Here is a 20,958-nt window from a genome sequence, read left to right on the forward strand (position 1 = left end):
GCTAACTTCCGGTTTAGCGCCCGTCTAACTTGAATGCAGATAAAATAATTTCATCATGCTCTTTTAGACTTTCTAAATTTTATTGGACTGAATGGCTCAAATTCTGACGGTGAAACGAGTCGTATGTAGGGGTTGCGACGCTCAAAAAATGTATCCACCGTTTTGGAAACTCTTCTTTCACAGTGTTAGCTTATTGGAAGTTTTTTTGGGCCCCGGTGCATCACGTGATGTTGTGATTACACGGTTTGGCCACTACGAAAGTTGGCTTCAAAGTCTGCCACTCTTCCTGGGGTATGATGATATCAGTTGGTTGTTGGTTGACTTTAGTCAAGAGTTCATGGTCTCTTTATTTAGATATCTTGATGACTGTTAAAGAAACATCCTCATACCGAAACGACTGAATAGGTCGAATGCTAATGATGACTCCCAAAATGTCATATATAACTGTTGGACAGTACAAGGGACAAGCATACCAGACCTTTCTTGTCAGATTCTTAAAATTATAAAATGATAGCAATTTGGTGAGATTTAGGCACCAGAACTACTTTATAATGTTCAGGAAAAGTGTGGGTAAAAATGTTTTCACACAGGACATGAACAGCGGTCTCCTGGTTGACAATCTAGATTTGTTTTTCCCATCCATCCAACCATCCATCCATCCTGACCTCCTCAGTTTGTCGACTTTGTCGCTCTTTTCTACGGTGTCCTCCTCTGCTTGCACAGACGACCTATTCAGCTGTTATTCTGGTGAGGATGGTCTGACTAGTTAATTTGGCAAAAATACGAGCATGAACGTTCCTATTTAGAAATCCTTTTGTTCATGGTGAATAACCTGACTTTCTGTAGTGTCTTACCTAGGAACATATTTAATTCTACGCAAGGGTAAAATAGACATTTAATGAGCTGCCAAGTAAGCTCCTCAGGGGATGAACCTATTGCATGTTTTGCTCCACCTTCATGTTGTCCACTTAACACACAAGATATGTCTTTATGTAGCTTGCAAATTGTAGCTGTGCCACATTCATAGTCCCAGAGGGATAAACCCTTGTGATTGTAATGACCCAGTGGCCTTTCCTCCACTTCCATTCTCATAGAAAACGTACTTACTTAAAAATACTATTTAATATGTTTGAAAGAAAAGAAAGAACTACATCATTTATAACTGTATTCATAGTAAGATGCTTCTGTACAGTGTCATCTTAAGGATGGTTTAAGTAGTGCCAGGAATTCAGAACACAATCTTCATCAAACATACAGCATTTAAAACTAAACTAAGATCCACATGTTGCAGGCTTTGGTTCTATTTTTTTAAACAAATGCTCTTGCCTGTTTGATGGCAGATGGTGCATTAGAGGGAAACTTCTTAAGACACACCAGCTAATTTGATATACTGTGAACTCTCCCTCATAAGAAATTAAAGTAGAAGTGCCCTGCTGAGAAGCCTCATTAGGGAGACACATTTAAGAGTAAATCTGAGAAGAAAAAAGACAAATCCTGTTGATTAAACTTTCCACCCCTTGTAGTTCAGCCCTTGTGTTTTTCTGCTCCCAAACATTTGCCAAATATAAAACTGAAATGGAATAATGGGATGCATTGTACAGCTCTACTTCCTCAGAGCTCTATTTCTATTGAAGTGAGTCGTGCTCTGACATACTTTCAACCACAAACTGAATATTATAAGGCTCAGAAAGCATGGTTATTGTAAGGCATGCATAATGCTATAAGGTGAATACTAAACCAAAATGAGACTTTTCTGAACCAAATTTCTAACAGCCAGTATTTCCAAAATCGTGTGGTTTGTCATGCCGCTCCAAAGAAATCAACATTTTCATTCAAGAATTTCCACTGCAGCTGTTAATCCTCTCAGGAAGTAAAAGTCACATTCGGTGATTTGTTTATACAGATGTTGGAACCCAGCCAAACCCCTGCAGATTGGTGAAGGTGCTAATTCAATTTGGAGATCCAAGCTACTTTTCTCCAGACCCATTGTGTGCAGAAATATAATAGGACGGATTTGTAAATCTGAGGATAATCTAAGTGCGATGTATATAGGAGGATGAGGGCTGCATAGGGAGATTTAAAGGTTAGGAGAGAAAGCAGTCATCTCAGTGCAGACCTCTGCCAAGACCTTATAATCCCCCCAGTTAACTGCCTTCACAGTCAGTAATGTGCCATGTAGATATCAGAACAGTCATATGAAGGTGACCAAACTTTCACTTGTCACTTTCACTTGAGGTACTAGAGTGGAGGTCATGGGGTCACACAAATCAAAAGGTTTCCTCCCAGTGGAAGAAGATAGCGGCTAGTCTAGTATTAAACCAATGTTTGTTAAAGTGCAGTCAAGAGTAAATGCACAAACAACTGTACATTTCTTTATGTTGCGACCTTATGTTTCTTTAGGTTCAATTTTATATTTTATATTCTGACGATGCTGTGCTTATGATCTGTTCAGGTTTAGGCACTTGGTTAAGGTCAGGAAAACGTCGTGTTTTTGGCACATATGGTTCTGTCAGGACACAAACATGGCTGGAAAATGTCCATGTCTTGTTAAAATATCCAGTGATTTTAATGATTATGAATGTGGAAACACCAGCTCGAACAGTGGTCTCCGGCTTGATGCATATGACATGCAACAAAAGTCTATATAAGACCAAAAATCTATCATCTATAATGTACACAACAGGAAGAAAAAATATTAGACAAAGTTAGAGATGAAAAATGTTTTAAAAAGTTTGAAATCTACAAATTATGGACATGGCAAACAAAGAAATGGGATTTAGATCATGCAATTAATAGTGTGAATTGAACTTTAGCTTATTGTCATGTCCAGCAAAGTCATCAACTCACCACTAACAAGCATGAATACGTCGAGGCCGTCCATCACATAGAGCTGACTGCACTGCAACTACTCTTAAGGTCACGACTCCAGAAATACATAAATATATGAGCTTGTTAACTGGTGGGAGGTGGTGAAAATGTTGATTAAGCTAGCTCAGTGTGAGTTTCCCTTAATCATTGCAAACTTTTGACATCTGGGACGGAGAAAAGTATTTAAGCTTTAAAGTTCATCTACCCAACTTTGGGAAAGTACACTTGCACTTCTAATTTATTATTCTTGGCTAGAGAAAAGAGTATTCTGGGTATGCTGTTTGTACTGTTGCTGCTGAGGGTTGTTAGAATATTTTTTTAACATTGGTTCATGGGTTTGCTCATATCCATTGTAGAGTTTGACTCTGGAAATTGTCAGGTCTGACTTTGACTGGCACTCTAGCATCAAAATCTGACAGATTATCACATTATTGGAGAAATACAGCTGGGGCTGATGGGAACTCAACCATGGACAAAAGAGGGGGTTTGGGGGGTCACAATACATGATTTTAAATTTTTTTAAAATGTGCTCTCAATCAAAACATTTCAAACAAAAGATGTAGTATCATGATGTCTTGAAGTAGCATGGGATCATAAGAGTTTGCTGAGTTAGCTGTTTTTTTCCATCAAGATCCATGCATTATTCCCTGAGAATTACAGGGAAAATGTTGAAAAATGTCTTGTCTCACAATGTTAAAGAGAGTGAGAAAACATTCCAGGATCCGTTCCTTCATCCGGATCTGCAACAAATACTAATAGGGCCTGTTCTGGGCTGAGAACCGTCCTCCATCCAAGTTTTGTGAAAATCTTTTCTGCAGTTTTTTGTGTAATCCTGGTGACAAACCAACAACAAACAAACCGACGACAGTGAAAATATAATCTCCTTAACAGAGGTAACAACCACCATTTCTGAGAAAAATCTTCCTCACTCTCTGATGTATCATCTGATCAGAAGTTATAGCAGCAGGCAACCAAATGAAAAACACATAACATTGTTGGAAACATTTGAGATAATGTAAGTACACAACTCAACAAAATCTCTGGTTGTTTTTAGACATTTAAATATGGAAACATGACATATTATATCTTTAAAGCAACATAATGTAGAAATGGGCATTTTCTGCAATTTGGCACCCCCTACAGTGTAACACCACAGTCGTAAAGACATAAAGATGTAAAGACCTAATGTAGATGCTAACTACATTCAAAACTCATTGTCATAACAATGCCATGTGTTGAAAACTTGTATCTTGAAGTACACATGTACGTATGTACCGCTGTGATCCTACCCTCTCACTGAAGTTACATAGTGCAGGAACAAGTGACCCTATTACAAGACACTGTACCATCAACATGATTTTGGAGCTGTTATTTTTAAGGTAAAAAAAAAGTTACATAATGTTGCTTTAAATAACCACTCAGATTTCTTAAATGGGAGAGGAAGCTAAACTTTCCATTTGGAACGCAGAAAATGTGAGCGGGTTGAGCATCTGTGAAGAAAACACCCAAGTAAATCACCAGAATGTCACATGCCGGAGTTTTTGACATTTGTCACCAATCTGAATGTCAGGGAACGCTGGGTGCAGATGGTCACATCTAATTGTGTCTACGTGTCCTGGTGGATTTAAGCATCCCAAAACAGAATAACATGCTGTTACGGCCACATTCGCTTTGTTTCAAAAGTGACCATTTTCCTGCTGAAAATGAAACTCGCTCATGATGTCCTTCCTTAATGGTGCACTTGTGCGCTGCTGTATGTTGACATGACTATACACATTTCTCAGAGGTGTCCTGTGGTCTACAAATTGTACTGAATCAGTCCAGCCACACAGTCCCCTTTGTCTTGATTATATTCAGTTTTTTAACATCTTAATAACAACTGGATCTGATGATAATACCCAATGTTTTATTCATTGCCTTTAGTTTCAGATGAATCAAAGTCTCATCAGTTCCTTTAATGCACTGGCTCTTCCTGGATTGAACTGTCCTGACCTGTCGCTAAGACTCTGCTGCAGCCCCCACCCTCCATTTTCCATAGAGGGAAGAGAGAAAGGTAAATGCTGGGTTTATCCTTGGTCTAGAGCCCGGCTGTGCAAGGGAGCATCCAGTTCATCGCTTGGCCTTTTACAGCTTCATTGCCTACTTTACAGTAAAGCCAGGTGCAGCGAACCTTTCATGGTGCTGACATATTACCTGATTTAAAGATTCCCTGGGTGGTAGGCCACAGTAAAAACCCGGATCAGTTGAGGCAATCTGAGGGTTCCTTCAAAGTGAAACTAAGTAATAAAACAGCAAAGAGGCCACACTCTCATCGTCTCAATGCTGCTTTTTGCAGTTCTTCCCCAAGTTTAAATTGGCTGGATTATCAGAAAGCCCCATATTTGCCCATGTCAGACTGCAGTGAAAGAGACCTGATCATTTCCATGACTGACAGAAAAAAAGTTGAAGCACTTTCACTTTGGCGTCATGGAAGTTGTCTCTTATTTTAGCTTGGCTGAAATGTGCCTGATTTTCCAAAAGGAATTTGCAGTTTGCAAAGTAACAACAGCTGTGTTATTTCAATACTCGTTTACTTAAATAGCAACTGTCTGACTGTCATTCTGGCATTGACTGTGTCGGCAAAGCTGTGGCTGAAAGAGCATTTCAAATAATTCAATGAAACATTCTTTGTTTCATGATGCATGAAATCAAAATGTATTATCGAGCACGCTGTGTGGAATGTATAGAGCATAAACCACTCATTAAATCTGATCTCAGTTAAAGAACAGAAGGAACAGCGTCAGTGTGTGTTCACTCTATTCACAGTGATATCAATTAGCTACTCACTCCCTTAGAGCTATAGGATTTATTGTGAGAAGATGAATAAGCTGATTGTGTTATGTTATTCAGAAGGACTGTAAACACTAACAAGATGGAAATGATTCCATAAAAGATGAAAGAAAGGACTATTTGTATGTGCATAAAGTTTTATGATATAGAGCTTAAAATGCAAAAACAACCAGATTATCAGACAATCTTTCTGCTGAAAGACTTAGTGAGCCCACATTATGTTATTGTGTAAAACATGCGATGCACAGGTGGGAAAAAGTAATTCATGTGTGTACCAAAGTGGCAGATGATGATCAATTCAAAGGTCTCATGTGGGACGTGTGAAATATCCAACTGATGGTGTTGCTTGTCCTCACTGAGCTTTGTTTAGTTTGCAACAGAATATGAAACGCTTATGATGTACAACATTTCATAGTTAAAGACTGCACATTATCATTATTAAATCAGTTTGAATTTACACAGATTACAAAAAAATACAGAAATGATCATGCTCACCTCCAGTCTATTGTCTATTGTTTGAGTATTGTTAATAGGCTCTTTTTAGCTTCCACTAATGCAGTTGCTTGTGTTGTGTTGTGTTGTGTGTGTGTGTGTGTGTGTGTGTGTGTGTGTGTGTGTGTGTGTGTGTGTGTGTGTGTGTGTGTGTGTGTGTGTCACAGATAATACCATGGGACAAAAACCTGGACATATTTTCAGTTAAAAATGAAGGATGCAAGATGAAGAGCAAACAAATGCAAAGTAGAATGATACATTTGCTTATAGTTGGGTCACCCGATAGCTCACCTGGTTAAGCGTGCGCCCCATGTCAGGAGGATGAGTCGGCCTGGATTTGACTCCAGCCTGTGGCCCTTTGCAGCATGTCTTCCCCTGTCTCTCTCCGGCATTTCCTGTTTGACTCTCTAGCTGACCAGTCTCAAAAAAGGTTTCCCAGAAGTAATCTTGAAAAAATAAACCAAAAACAGTACTGTTAAAAAGACTGAATTAGTCTATACAAAAGTTACCTGTTAGGTTTATTAGTTTTACGTGTATGTGCAGAGGTTTTGATATATCTATCTCAGAAATCTTTTTTTTTTCTGGATAACTCACAGACCACCTTTTCACTGGATACTGGATAGTCCCTATAAGAACGGTTTTACCCAGGACACTGTTTCTGTAAAGATACACTGATGTTGAGATTTTCAACTGTAATTTTTCAGTGCTCACTGGAACATGAATAAAATGACCGTCATTGTATTTTTCCTTCTCGATACTGATTCCAATACCTGAACTTGCCCATTGATCGATATAGTGTACCTATCTGATGCCAGTGTGATATATTATTAATATTATTTTTTAACAGCTGTATACTACTAACACTACTAAACCCTTTGAAAGGTACAGAGAATGAATGCCATGCAATTTTATTTTATAATCCAGTTTGACAGTCAGTTGTGAAGGAAAAAAGAACATCAACAGTTTTTGCTGATATGTGCTTGCTGTTCATGGATATTGTCTACCTGTGCAGTAAAAAATCTGTTAAGATGCACACAGGTGTGCAGGACGCTGCTCAGAAACAACCAGTTCCCACTTCAGGGCTAATAAATGATGTAGTTTTGGATCGGTGCATTGACTTGCATACGCGATACCTGATCCAGCTTGTTAAGCTGTACCAGAGGCCTTTCCAATACTAGTCACGGTATTGGAACAACCGTCACTGTGATGGCGCCAGAAGACTGAATCTGAAATAAAACCAAAATTACAACAACAAAAATGTAATTTAGATGAACCAAGATTTTAAAAGTCTATAACTCTGAATCTAAACTTCATTCTCTTTGAGCAGAGGGAGTACTTCACAGTATAAACTAGCAGGCCACAGCGGGTCATGTCAGTGTACATCTCACATGCCTTGCAGGCAACCGACATCTAAAGGGAGGATACAACAATGATACTTGTAGAATCAATGCCAGCATCGTTACCGTACAGACTGCCAATACGCTCAAGGCTCAAATCATTCACCTCTGATGTCTTACACACAGTGTTGTCAGAACGTCTTCCCTGTATGACAGGTGCACACCATCAAAGCCCAACAGCAACTCGAGGTATAGTCCCATTTGAGCTACGAGGTCCTCGCAGACTGGTGAGTGAAAACAGGTACACACACATGCTGCACAATCAATACACAAGGAGATTGTAGCTCAAAGAAAGACCATGATGAATGAGACGGACTTGGAAGTGATTGAGCATGTCTGCTCTGATGGTGGTGCATTTAAATTGGGCTGTGCATGTAAATGTTTTCCCTTAATTGGTAGCCAGAAGAGGTTTATCACCCGAGGTGAATACAGATCTGCAACACAGGCAACTGAAAAGAAATTCAATTCAGATTTAATGAGCTGTAGGCTGGAAATCTCGGTTTACGCTCATAGGCTGAGCGGAGAGCCACTTCTCTTTGTACTGAGACACAGAGATTTTCTCTTTTTTTTAAACTCTGGTGATTAATGTCCTATGTTTGACCTTATTGACTTGAAGCTCAAATGAGGAAATTGCTCTCAAGAGTGGTGCACTTTACCCTTCGTTCAGGCCAGCATGTCACATGTGCAGATCGTGTTTCCCTAGTAGATTAGTCAGACTGATTTTCCTGTGCAGAGGAAAAATAGGGCCCAGATTAATTTTGAGGATGCACAACAAACAGCTGGGATGGGCCACCTGTCTGTTCAGGTGGACCGGACATCAAGGTCTTTACTGTTGAGAGGGCCTCTTGATTAACGTCATCTCGGAGACCAATCAGCATGTTAGACAGCTCCTTTATGGTTGAGACAAAGCGTAGGCAAAAATACATGACAGGAGAGAGCCAGGGGGAGCTGGGAAGTAAAGATCTGAAAACAAAGTAGATGCCCATAGTGAGAGAATTACAATAAATCATCAAATAATAGTGGGTGCTGTCGGAGCCATCGTCTTCACACATCACAGCATGCAAACTCCTCACAGTAAATGAGATGCCTCTCATTTTGAAATGGCCGTGCACACATGTTTGACGCTGCACATGAGAAGATAAGCATATTGTTGAGACACCATTTATCCATTTAAACAACTGAGAATTCTTATCAGGGTTTGGAAAAACAATTTGACTGCACAAAGAAAAGTGATTTATGGATATCCTCTTTATGTTGGTAAAATCTAAATGATCTGATCCTGCAGTGAAATTGAAATCATTGTAAAGGCACTGCATGGCAGCACCAACGTCAACCTCATGGACTGATAGATGGCTGTAATAAAGTGCAGCTATATCGTGGCGTTTTTCCTGAAGGTTATGAATAAAATTGAGATTTTGCATGAATGTACTCAATATGAAAACGGCCATTTATCCTACAAAAACAGAACCACTGAAATCAATAGAGCCACTGATATGTTTACTGTATCGCACACTGGCATAAAATCAATGTAATATGGGGTTTCTGAATATCCTGCTGGATGTCTTTACATGTGCAATTGCTGGATAATCTTCTGAGATTTCCTCTGGGTTTGTTTCAGAGCGGCTGTATAGTTTGTTTTAAGTGGTTCAGTTACAGGGCTCTCCACACCATCGGAGCAACTGTGTGATTACTGTGCGTTCTTCTGTGGCTCTGCGTAGCCTGCTGGACCACTCGAGCTAATCTCAGTTTAGCATTTCCACACAAAGGCTGTCTTTGTGATTACTCAAACAATGGAAGACCACTAGAAGCCTCAGATCCGGCCGTTTGTGAAAACAATGACATGTAGCCCCCAGTTTCAATCTTTCTGAAATGGCAGTTTGTGCATGTAAGCCGCAGCTCAATTGGTCTCCCACCGGACTGTCCCCGAGGCCTCAGTCCTTTGGCATGGACACTGATGTGGTTAGGATTAATTTTGTGCAGACAGAAAATGATTTTTGTCATTTGTGTTACACAATATATGCTTCAAATAAGAGTAACTTATAGAGAAGTAATAAATCAAAGTGCCAGAGTATATGTCTGTTTCGTTCATTCATGCAAATCTCAGATATGTTGAAACATTCAGTTTTACTCTTCTTTACAGTTCAGTTTTCAGTTTTGTGATGTGACAAACACTGTGTTTTTAGGTCTGGTGAGGTTTAGGCACAAAAGCTACTTGGTAAGGGTTAGGAAAAGATCATGTTTTGGCTTAAAATATTTGTTTCAGTTTGGTTTTGCCACAAACACAGCTGAAAAAATGTCCCAACATCTCGCTCATCCTCCTTATCCTACCTAAACGACTGAATCAGTCGATTGCCAGCAACATGACCATTGCAGCATACCAGCAACATCTGCACCAGACCTCTGTCGTATAGTTGCAGTTGGTTGGGTTTAGCCAAGAAAACTACTTGGATAAGTCTACTGTCCACCTCCCTGTGCTGCCTCTTTATACCGTACTACTACTACTTTATAAGTACTTCTATACTTTACCTGACTTAATACTTTGCTGCTGTAATATTACTATAGTCACTAGAGGTCGCTGCCTTACAACAAACATTAATATATGTCATAATGAAGTGCTTTCACTGTCAACTGATATGGCTGTTTTCCTGATGAGCATGGTAAAAAAAATATCTGCTTTTGTCAACACGACTGCAGCTGGGAAATGTTCTGACATCTCGTTAAAGAATACCCGCTTCTGTCATTACAGACAGACTACAAAATGTCTTGACATCACCTCAACGTACCAGGTTTTATCACATTAAACAGGGCTGGAAAAAAGTCTATTTTAAAATATCCAGTTTGTCAGTTGAAACATGGTCTCAGACAATGGTCTCTGTATTGACAGCCATCTCACCTACTTGTCACAATCATTCCTTCCTTCTCCTGATAAAAAAGTCAGTTCGGATACATGTAATCTCAACGTAATATGGTGTGTAACTAATATGATACATATCAGCATAAAATTAGCAAATCCATGTTTTGCAGAAACCTACAATGCCAGCATTTTCTTCTGGCAACTGGGCTGTAAAAACAAATGAAAAGCAAAGTGGGAAAATATCAGCAACATGGAGGTCAAATCAAATTAATAAATGAACATTGCAAAGATGCGTAGTAGTAAGTTTTATGTGCAACAACCAGTTCGGGAGAAAGATAGTTGATTATTGTCATTATTAAGGAATATTAAGGTCGTAACAGCAGTGACTGGATCACCTCACCTGTTTTCACTCCAGACACTGAAACAGGCCAAACAGACTCTGATCACATAACATCTCCTTGCAGTGATGAAAACCTGCGGCAACTTTGCAGTTCTGGCATAATGTTATAACATGCTTAGCATTTCCACTGGGGCCTGTTGAAATCCACACTTGGTTTATCATTCATGCCGTGCATACTAATGAACCCTGTTCTAGCCGACAAATCCTGTCTTCACTGGCTATTTATAGCTTTTCCTAGGATTAAAAAAAAAAGCAGAGAGATTTATTGAAAACTAAAGCAACAGAGCTCTGAAATCCAAGGAAAAGAAAAACAAGATCTCGCTGAAAAAAAAAGTATTGTTATGAGACCATTTCCAGAGAGAAACATAAGAACAGCATTAAAAATGCAGTAATTCAGTGGGCATGTAGCAAAGAACATACTGCAAGTTGGCTCAAGGGCTGGAAACGTACCATCAGCCTTCAGTGAGCGGAGATCGAATCTGGCCTGGGAATCTTTTTTAGATCTTCCTCTCTGTCTCCCTCTTAATATTGCTCTACTGCTGGCTCTCTAATGAATACAAAGGTATATCTGTCTCCTCTTCCTCTGTAAAACAATACATCTATCTCAAAATATATGGTCGTGATTGAACTATATGTGGAATGTTACTAAGTACAAGTACTGCAATTTCCGCCATTTTCCTGTTCAGTGAGAAACATGTCTCTCCAGATGTGTTGATTTTGAATGTTGCAACTGCATGATGAAGTGTTTACATATGGGTTGAAAATTCTCCTACCTTAAGATAAATTAAAACTATCTCGGCTTAGCTGGACAACACTTCGTCACAAAGATGAAAACAGGCTGTTTCTCTGATAAGCTGAGTTTTTAGAGATAAGTGGTCCTCACAGGACAGCCACACTACAAACATATGATGATCTTATTAAAAATGATGGATTGATGTAGATTAAAGTAGCCAGCAGTACATAAAGTAGTTAAAATGAGCTCAGCCTTAAACATCTACAGCAGTAAAATGCAACACATTAATGCAGCAGTAATGTTAATCTAAAACTCCTCTCCAGCCACATGAATGTTTTTTTCTGGGCTCTTCAGTGCTATTCTCCCTTCATCCACCACATCCCCTTGGACTATACCTCCTTTCCTCATCACCTGATGATCCCACCCGTCCACACACCTGTTCACGTCAACTCTTCTGCCAGTTCAGTCCTAGTTGCCTTTTGTAGTATTTGAGTTTCTGTTATTGCTCACTGTGAACCTGCCTGCCTGCTTATCGGTCTGCATGTGAGCTTCTGAAATAAATGGCTGAAAGTTATCCTGCTGCCTCTCTTGCCAACCCTTTGACTGGAACACAGCATTAGATTTGCCATGACAAATGTTCTTACTGTAGCTACACTTTGAATTATCTGCTATTGATTTGAATTAACACATACACCTACATGTTACTCATAATCAAAACTAATTAAGATGAAATCTTCATGCGAGAACGGTGAATGTTCAGCAGCAGTGACATTATAACTTATTTTTATCCTACAACTTAAGAACTCCAGATGTTGTTTTCACCACTTGAGAGCTCCTGTCAGAGCAAATATGGTTCATCATACTGTAAACTGAAGCATTAGACATTTCATTGTTTCATCTGTTCAAATTAACTCATATCACGATGTCCAGAAAGGGGTAAATAATCATTTTGAATCATTTAACTTGATTGTTTTGTATCATTCAGCTGTGTCACATCCGTCTCTGAGCCGCCTGTTTACAATCAGCAGCTGTTTCACCACAAATCCACCGAGGGATTTGTCACACCTGAGTCACATCAGAATATCAGACGTCCCTTCTCTCCTCCTTCCTACAATACCTCACATTTAACAGTGAGCGATGTTTGGAAATGCTGCACATCAAATCACATGACACATGAAAGGTATAATCTGCTTCCAAGGAAAGGATAAATCCAGACACATGCAGGTTGAAACTGAGGTATTGATGTTGATGCCTTGTCTGTGAACAGTGTTCCTTCTGTAAACAGAAACATGTTGAACACAGAAGTTATATCAAGCCTTTCACAGTAGAATAAATTTACGGTCAGGTAAATATCAGAAAGATTGTTTTGGGCATCTTTTGTCCCGACGTGCTCATAGAGCCCGACACCATGACAATAGGTGGATTGGAGAGCTCAATGCAACCTCTTAGATTAGCATAAATCTTTAAAGTGGAGGCTGTCACTCATTTGGTTTGATTGGCATTACTGGTGATGTGAGGCAAACGAAAAGTGGCGAGATAAGCCTTTTGTCTTTGTCTGTTAAATGCCCTGACCTTGGATTATTGAGCTTCTGTCAACTGCACTCTCCACTCCCTGTTGCTTATTTACCAGCTTTGTGCTTGAGTAAGGACATTGTGGTGAGGAGACAGATGACAGTTTTGAAGCTGTCTTTACAGACATTCAGGACAGTCATTAGTCCCGACCTCATGGCAATGGGACGTAGGCTGGGTGTCATCCTTTGCAATGTTTCACATTATGTTTGTGAGAATGAAAATAATAACTTGACATTTGTGAGCAGCATCTGCTGCACAGTGAGGACTGTGGTGAAATTTCGGGAATGTGGTCTTGTTTGTCCATTTCGGGGAAATGTTTTGGACAGCATTGAGAAATGGCTGGGTCCAAATGTCACACTGCCTAGTTTACTAAAGTTATGCCTGCTTGGGTATCAAAATGATTCAACTAATGCACCAAAACGTGATGTGGTTATAAATTCGGGGGATGTTGCAGCTGCCTGTTTATCTCCAAGGCAATATAAAAGCCTGTAATATCCAGATAATTAAATGGTGCCATTTGAAGTTACAGTATTTTATCAGATGTTAATAATGGACATGGTAATTTGTTACTGTTACAGCAATGTCAGAATTGTATTCTTTTAAGATTGTTTTTATCATAAATATTTGTGTTTTAGGTTGTTTGAGTTTTACCAACAGTCCAAATCTTTAATCCTAAATGTCACAGCCCACCAGCTCTTAGATGGATTCACTATCCAGTTTTAACTCCATGTTGTCCTTGTCAGACTCAGCATATGTTAAAGACAGACTATGTAACTTTTGGAAACAGGCACATCAGAACCTTTTTTTCCTTGTAATAAAAAAATGAGTCATTAAACAAAAAATTACACTCAACAGCTTCATCCTCAATTGGTCTGATTTGACCTGTAGCTTATATTGGTAAATCTTTGCAAACTTAAATGATAATATGTAATATCTGCCACTAGTGGTCTCATGATCAAAACAAAACAAAGGGGAGAGAGGTCCTTTTCATTTTTGTCCCTCATTAGTATCTGTTGCTTTGTGTTATCCACATGGGGAGTGTAACTACCTGCTATTAAAATCCTTGTTTCTGGTAGAGCACATCCAAAGGAATATGATTGAAAGGCACAGCTGGGCTGCTGTATGGTACATGAATCTGATCTGTGAAGAATCATTCTGAGTCAACCCAGGATTATGTAAAAGTTGAGGCTGGTAGTGTTATAGATTTGTTGTCTCTCATCTGTTAGCGTTCCTTTCTGCTCTGTGGCAGCATTTAACCTGTCAGATCATACATGAGCCTCTTAAATTAATTGGAAAGCATGAAAGTGTAGGCTATATTAATATCTGCATTGGACAGAAAAAATCGAAGAAGTGTTCCTTTCAGTCGCATGCTTTTAGTTGTGCGGGCTCTTTTGTGGGTATGACCCACACAAAAGACTTTTTTTTCATTTCAATTACCTGCTGTAAGCTATAGGGATCCCAGAGAGAGCTTTTATCAGTCAATCACTAGAAGACCAGCCATGTATTTGTGTGCCTTTAAAATTGAAAGCTTCATAGTTATTAAGCCTTTCCTGCAAGAAAAAATGAACCCTTCAAGGGAGCTATCCTCAACTCACTGATATTTTTCAGACTTCAAATACACCCAATAACAGTCATTAAGTCTGACCCCAAAGTATTTTTTGTTTCATCACCAATGGCCAATAATTGCCTTTATGCCAGTTCCTGAATGTGACATATACCTACAATCTGCAACTCACATATATCCAAAAGAAAAGTCGGAAAATCTTGAATAGTGTTTTTATATTGAATTATAGACTTAGTTCACTACATAGAAGAATTTAGCAATTATTCTAAGCCACCCAGTGTTACCACACGTTACTGCTTACTTATGTGCTTTTATTGCTTCACTCAGAAACATAATACCCCCTCTTTGCCTCTGGGAACTCACTATCACAGTGCTGCAATTTTGAATTTCGGAAGAATTGTTTGCTTGATTTCTCCTTTAGCATGCTCAGTGAAAGTTAATCTCTTTGGCCCCTTTCTCTCTGTCAGCAGAGGAAATATATTGGATAGAGAAACTTCAGGTGACATAAAACTAATGGGCTTTAAATTTAACCATGAGAAGGGGAGATGATTGGAAAACTTTTTGAAGAATGTAAAATTATAATTCAGCGTCCCTGAGGAAGAGTCTGAAGCATCGGAGGACCTGTGTAATTCTCTCTCTGATGAAAACCCTTAATACTGATTTATCTGATCAAGAGCGTCTCAACAGCTTTCTCAGGTCTGCTTGAGGAATACTAATAAACCAGTCAACGAAAGGCTTGTTCTGAAAAGAGCTGAACAGGACTCGGGCCTTACAAACAACGTCAGTTCAGACTGCAGTGTTTGATCACGCACAGTTTATGGCTGTGACGGCTGGGTTGGATCAGCAAAAATAGATTTTGTGCTTACTTTTAGCCAATAATATTGCTTTGCAGCAATAAAATATAAACTGTGTTAGAGCCAATGGTATCAGATATAAACAGACAGATGTGTTAGAGAGGTCTCTCGGCATGATTAGATTAACTATTAAAACAAATCTCAAAAACGTGAAAAAGCTCTAAAACAATTATTAGCAAAGTTTACTGTGTAACTGAGTCATGTTCAGATTATGTTAATTATGTTTGTGCGGGATAAAAAGATGGATGAGATTCATGGATGGAAGAAAAGTTGATCCCTAAACATTACCAAACTTCTCTCAATAACAAATAATTCTACAAAAGCTTGTAAAGCCCAGTATTTGATGGAAAAAATAAAAGCTATAGCAACATTTCCAATCAAAATGGCACTCAAAAAAAGATGTCTGGTCAAAAGCACGCTGTCCAGATGGAATAAGCTGCGAGAGAGTGATCCAGTTTAGATGCAATCTGTTGTTTTCTGTTGGGATATCAACTGGATCCTTTGCTGTTAAATCCCAGATGGTTAAATTGAATTGTCCAATAATGACACCCATTATTGCATGCGACTGTTTTTTTAACCACGGCTCTTTGTAATCATCATTTTTAACTAATGAACCAGCATGTTTGTGTTGGACAGCAAGAAAAACTGCTCCAAAGATTTCTTTAATATTAAAGAATTGTATTTTTCACAGTCAAAGAGCGAGATTGAAAGCATACTTTTCTGTGCCATGAGGACAAGTGATTCACTCATTTTTCAGTGACGTATCAGATGTGAAATCGTGTACTTTGAGCTAAAATGGAATCAAAGTATTTTCTGAGATTCACACAGAATCAGAAGCAGCTGCCAGCACTTGAAGTGGTAACCTGCATCTGATTTTTAAAATAAGAACAAAGACTTCTTTCTAGCACGGTGACTCTTGAGCGCTATTCTCTTCACAGCTTCACAGTTTCAGATTTCCACGTTCGCTGGAATGCTTGGTGATCTACCAAAACACCCTCACAGTGTGGGGTCAACAGATGAAGGTGCCAAAGAGTCATTTTTTCAGCTCTACAGGGGTGCGCTGATGTTGAGACACCTCTTTTTTTACATTTCTGCTGTTCCATATTAAAGCAAAACTCCCAACAAAGCACCCAAACGGTTTGCTTACGAAGCTGGTGGAGCAGCTCTAGTAATTTATCACCTGGACTTAAAGTTGTGCCTGGGGTCTGCCTGGACAGTATTACCTTATGAAGGTCAATGTGGCAAAAAATAAAACCGCTTTGCTCCTGAGGACAAGCCTTCTTATGTGCACTGAAAAGATTTTGTAAGTCAAGAGCTACAGATGCAGAGACACAGACGAGGCTTTCATGTGTGCTGGATTGCATTTACTCTCTAGCTCAACCGTTTTCGAGAGGATGTGTCCTTTACCTGACACCAGACTCAACTCATATGCGGCTGTGGCATCTGAAGCTAGAAAAAAAGCTTACCATCCCAATTTTCGTTGTGCAGTGAAAAGCAATAAATGGAATCCCTGTGGACAGTCACATGCTTTGGAGATGCCTCTTTGTGTAAAGAGGAGGTAATCGTGCATAACTGCTCAAAACGTCATCTGGACATTGGAGTCATAAACAGGAGCGCGGCACTTGCCACTTTGGCAGATTGCACTGTCAGGAGGTAAACAACGGAAAGAATGAGGAAGGACTCATCTGATAGGAAATGTCAGAGCATGATTGGATTAAAAAAACCTTCTAAATTAGGGTCATTAATCATGAGCTGGGAAAACAGTGACAGGTCTTGTTCTCAAAAGCTCTCCTCTGGAACTAAGCTGAGTGCCACCCGGAAATTGTGCAATTACCTTAATACCTGATTTAAATGAAGAGTACGCATGGCAGTGTCAATTGTTAATTGGGGAAAACAGCTCATATTATTTAGAGGTAATTGCCATCACAAGAAGTCTAGTTATCTAAACCTGCCGTTTTTTATGATGCATCCGTCTGTCTGGAATACATAATTAACGCAAGTCACATTAAATTCAAATACCTGATGTTGCCCTACACTGTGCAGCTATGGCTGATGCTGAATGTCATATGAAATGTTTTCCTCTGCTGTAGCCGGGACTGTTAGCCGCATCCTGGCCAGTAATACACATGTCAAGTGTGGCATCTTAAATTCTATCATCTCTGCACTTTCAGATGGAAAATTGAGAGCCGTGCATTGAGCAGAAACTTTTTTTTTTCTGAGTCCACCGCACAAGTCATCATCTTTCACCCAATAACCCAGTTCAGTACTGCAGAGTGCACACAGCAATTAACTTGCAGCAACAGTTACACTAATGTATCACATTTCTCTGCTCACAGTGTAACAAACAGCACCCCCGAGGGCTGCTGCTGCAGGAATGATGGCACGCGAGCTGGAATTGACGGGGGCATGTTAGGAACCAACAACCCCCCACCTCTCCCACCACGAGGAGACCAGACATCCTCCCACATGCACACTGACTACCCCACTGTGTGATGCAGTGAAATCAGAGGAAATCTAATCAGAAGTTGCCTGACTTGCACATAAGTCATTGCGGAGCTAATCGATGCTTATTCTGCATGGATTATGGATATCTGTTGTGAAATTCAAGACATTTTTTTTCCATCTGAGCTGCTGATTCTCCATCCGGCAGGGGCGGAGTGGCTGTGTTTAAAGCAGGGAGAACAAGAATGAGGACGTGGGAAGATGTGTGTTTCATATCTAATTTCTTCCCCCACATGTACAATACAGTACGTGAAAGATGTCTCGTTCACTTAATGTGTGAAAGAAGCCTGTGTGGTTCAAGCATGTGAGTATTTTTTTAGTGCACATGTATGCTCCCAGGCAGTCTCTTTACGGCTCTTGGTTGCTCTCCATAGGTGCAGTCACACAGAAAGTCATGTGCGCTGCTTCTCTTTGGACTCGTGTTTGCATGACTAATATGAATGTGTGAATGTCTTTATGAGAGAGGAGTACAGGGACACGGCTCTCCATTGACTATCATCTTAATTAAACTGAATGTCCCTCAAAGACTCTGCAGCAAGCTATTTCAGATTGCAATTAGCCATGCTTCATACAGCTAGCCATTCGTCCACAAGTGTCTGCTGGTGGGTTGTTAAGGCAACTTTTCTGGATAATTCTTCCAACAGCTGCAAACAACTCAAATGCAGATCATATTTAGCTTTATTTTCAAAGCATGATCGCTGAACCGATGCTTTTCCCACGATCATATCCCAAATGGATAACACATGCAGGGGCATTATTATGCCTGCAGTAATCACATATCCCTAGGCAAACTGGGATCCCTGACCAGCTTTGTCACATGCAACTTTCATATGATTTTAGTGATGCACCCAGTGACAACTCCCAGTTAATCAGTCAACGGTTCCTCATTTGAGTTTCATTAGCAGGCCTGAGATTTCATCACTGTAAACGCATATGTGTAAAGAAAGATGCAGCCGCTGTTGCTGATTCCTCCGGTGCAGCCAGAGGCCAGTCTCTGTTCCCGTTCCTCACAGCTGTTTGACTGTGGCTATGGTTTTCAATGAGAATCTCTGAGGCTATCATGCCTAAGGATTGATGGCCCTGTCTCACATCTCAGTTTTGTAATATTAGACATCAAAATATGGAAGCTGTGGACCTGTCTCATTCAGTTATAGGACACATAGGAAGCAACCTTTTAAGCAGTATTGTACTAAGGTAAAAGTAAAAACATTGTGTTGAAATATTATTTTGGTAAAAGTCACCAGTGTTACATAGGCAACCTGAGCCCTTTCCCTTTTCCTCGTTGGCTACCAGCAACACAGAATAAAACTTGAGTTCATTCATTCATTTAGTCTAGAGATCCTCAACTTTTTACACCATGTACCACCTCAGAAAATGTTAGACTCTCCAAGTTCCATTACCAACATTAAAATTCAGTAGTTTAGGTCCACTCTATTCAGCTTACTGGTTTGAGTCGTTTTGCAGCTAATGATAGCTTCAGCAGAGCTATCTAAGTAGCACTTTTGCTCGTTCTCTGACGTCAACTTCAGTTGCACCAGGGCTGCTCAAAATAGTCTCCTCCTGCTCCACACTTCAATTCCCAATAGTTCCCATTTGGAGCCACGTTTGCAGTGCCTTTTATTTTACCTCTGCTTATCTTGCCTTTATAGTTTGGTTTAAGTGCTTAATATAAAATTATTTAACTATTTTTATCTTAAAATAACAGCTTCAAAATCATGTTGATGGTACAATGTCTTGTAATAGGGTGAATAGTGTCTCTTCATGTCTCAGCCACTCCACCCCCCTATTCCTGCACTATGTAACTTCACTGAGAGGGTAGGATCACAGCGTTCAAGATACAAGTTTTCAACATGTAACATTGTAATGATGTAATGAGTTTTGCTTGTAGTTAGCACCTACAATATGTCTGACAAATTGTTACAGACCTGGGATTCGTATTTACGACAGTGGTGTTGCACTCAGAAACTGTGGGGAGTGTCAAATAGCACAAAATGCCAATTTCTGCATAATGTTGTTTTAACTAATCATGGATGACGTATGCATGTGTGACATCCATGAACAGGACCAAGTTGCAGGCTGAAATGAGAAATAGTATATACAATATCAAATCTGATATTTAACATTTTTCTGATTATCAGAATCAGTATTTTTGTTTATTTTAGAAAATGCACCTCTTTGGCGAGTAACCGAAGTTATCAAGGGGAGTAAAGAGCACAACATTTGGCTCCAGATTGTAGTGGAGATGAAGTATATGTAAAGTACAAGTACCTTAAAATTGTACATGAGTACAGTACTTAAGTGAATGTACTTAGTTACATTCCATTGCTGCTTTTAAGTCTTCTTGTTTGGGTAGATTGATAATGTCACTGTGGCTCCCTACTGTAGATGAAACAGGACAGGCATGTCAAGGATCTGATGAAATATTCCTGTTAAAATGTTTTTAAATGTTTTGTACCTGACTGGATGAAGCATCTTGGCATGACGGTCATATAGCTCATGAGTACAGCACATTAATAAGAGAAGAAATGTATTGTTATCAGTTTAGAAAATGCAGTTTGACCACAGGCCTACTGGCTGTTGCTGGAACATGATGTTAACACACACTAACAACTCAGCTGCAGCCACGTGACGCTGCCCAGGAAGGTTATCTGTCTGCACTGATTTATCTCCCTGCTACCTACTGTCAAAGAAGGTATCTTATTAGGAAAGGTCGCTAGTTAGTTATCAAGGAAGAAGGCTACAAGGCAACCTTCCAAATGACACTGAGCAAAAGCCTGTCCCCACCCACAGAGCTTACGGTATGCTGTTGATAGTGGAGCATTAAATCATTAAATTATTAAAGTATTTTCATTGTGTGTGTTGGCTCGAGCCAGTGCTGCAACATTTGCCTCTC

This window comes from Pagrus major, chromosome 2 (genome assembly GCF_040436345.1).
Source record: "Pagrus major chromosome 2, Pma_NU_1.0".
NCBI classification, from domain to species: domain Eukaryota; kingdom Metazoa; phylum Chordata; class Actinopteri; order Spariformes; family Sparidae; genus Pagrus; species Pagrus major.